The following is a 2,500-nucleotide window of genomic DNA, read 5'->3' as shown; positions in this document are numbered from 1 at the left end:
CCCCTTAGTTTAAAAATAAATAAAATCAGTGATTTTATTTAGGGGTGGGCAGAGATTAATTTGTTTAATCTAGATTAATCTCACTGTAATTATGAAATTAATCTAGATTAATCTAGATTAATCTATATCAAAATGGCTCATTCAGAATAGGCACGCTAGCGAAATAATGCCGAAAAAAAACCTTGGGGGTTTCTTAAGACAGATGCCGCATTAGACCAGAGCTCATCTCTTTTTTCCAAAATGCATCTCATCTTCAAAAAATGGTCATGTTGATACTTGGTGATGAAAAAAAAATCACTGCAATATTTGTTAAGAGTGTCGAATAAGCATTTACAGTTATAAGATTTCAAAATGAACAGCGCTATAAGTTGTATAGGCGAATAGGCCTGCAGATAAATCTATCAAACATTTAGGCTATTTAAACAAAATGACCTCAACAGTTCAGCATTTCTAATGGGCAGAGAGAGAGAGAGAGAGAGAGAGAGAGAGAGAGAGAGAGAGAGAGAGAGAGAGAATCTGCCACTGACTGTTAAAAAGAGCAGCCGCGCCTTTAAGAGAAGGAGGAGCTTTGCGCACAGCAGCCCAGAGCAGCTCCAGGCTGGATTTCTAGAACCTACAGCACTGGCCTTCGGGGATTTGGCCTAAACCCGACAGTTGTTCTCAGAGTTAGAATGCCAGAGGAGTAACAACTTGAAATGAATTCAGTTTGCAAAAAAAATCAAGCGCGACAACCGCGAGGTTTATTATTACCGTCTGTTGTATCTCCATACAATTACACAAACATTCAGCTAGAGTAGATATCGACAGTTTCAGTTTGACAGTCTTCAAAATGCATATCACATGGAATGTTTTGCAATTTTGACACAGGCAAGATTTCTGGAAGTTGTTTATGTGTTCCACGCAATGCGTGAGGAAATGTAGGCTATGTCGCGCTGGTAGCCTACTCACACAATGTCTCTCTATGCTTCACCTCAAACAATAACGTGTCTTTAGTCTATCAGTTACGAAAAAGCACTCAAACAACACCTACCACAGCAGAGAGATAAATGTTTTCAGCATGCAAACCCTGTTCATATTTAGGTCTGCTGATAGCGACAGGTGGAGAGGAGAAGCGACTGGAGCGCAGTCTGAAAGCGTCTGTCAATCAAGCGCTATGGTGACGCGCATACCCAAACTCCAAAACCATATTTTGAGTTTAGATTAACGTGCGATATTTTCTTTATCGCGCGACAAGAGGCTCACATTATCGCAGCACGTTAACGCCGATAACGGCCCACCACTATCAAAATCACCCAATGGCAAATGAGCTACCCCATCCCACAGATAGAGCATACATGTACACCTTTGTTTTCTTCTAGACATGTCAACGTAGATTCATCTGTCTGAAAGTTTTTTTTTTAGTGTGTATGTCAAAATTGACTGTAAATGTTCATTAAAAGTTCATCTAATCTAGTAAAAAACTGATAGATTTATTGACCGAAGGAAAATAAATGAATAGAAATTGCACCGCTCATTAAGGTTTAGGTGTCGTTACGTATGCTGCAGTGCTCAGTGCCTACATTCTGGTCAAATTGCATGAAGACTCTGAGCTATTCAATTAGCAATTAGTTCAAAACTGAATAGCTTACATAGACCTGTAATATCCCTATGGCATTCTGATGAGAGAATGAAGCTGAGTGAATGAAAATAGTTTAAAAACCTATTGCAAGCTCAAAAACACTGATGTGACACATTTCCAAACACTCACTCTTGCAAATTTCACTTCAATTGATTCATGGCTAACACGAGTGTGGCTTGACGAAAAAAGGAGACCATTTCAATATCTATAGTTATTTTAGTTTAGTTTAGTTTAGTTTAGTTTGTGAGTGTCTGTTTGTGTGTGTGTGTACTCGTTATTTACTCTTTATATTAAAAAAAAACAAAAACAAAAAAACAAAAAAAAACAACTAACCCCTCTTTGCAACTGCACTTGTTGTTCTGTATATCTCCTGTGCACTTTGTATTTGCTTGTGGTGTTGGCTTGATTATGTCCTCTTTTGAAAGTCGCTTTGGTTATAAAGCGTCTGCCAAATGCAATGTAATGTAATGTAATAGTTACCATTGTCATTTAGTAATTCCCATGAATAATTCCGTTTTGGACTTGTCTCCTTGTCCTTGCTATAGTGCTATAGTTAACTAAGTGACAAGGGTTTTTTTTGGACAGAGCATAACAGAGTGCATGACCATACAGTACAGTAAGTCCTCTCTAAAATCCAATAATAAGTTTGCTAAAGAGATAGAAATGAAGAAATGTAATTTGAATAGAATACTTACAGTGGAAGAGTTCCTTGACCTTCCGAGGATGAGTGGATTTTTTTTGTCGGCCATTTCGCTTTTAATCTCGGTCTTAATAGTCTTGGTCAATAGAGCCTTGGAGAGAGACTCTCACTCAGAATCACATATGCCTGATACTTTTCTTCTTTATGCAGATCCCATTCAGTAGGCCTATTTCAGTGATTGT

The sequence above is a fragment of the Engraulis encrasicolus genome, chromosome 9 (genome assembly GCF_034702125.1).
Source record: "Engraulis encrasicolus isolate BLACKSEA-1 chromosome 9, IST_EnEncr_1.0, whole genome shotgun sequence".
Classification (NCBI taxonomy): Eukaryota; Metazoa; Chordata; class Actinopteri; order Clupeiformes; family Engraulidae; genus Engraulis; species Engraulis encrasicolus.
Note: the sequence above shows the minus strand (reverse complement) of the source record.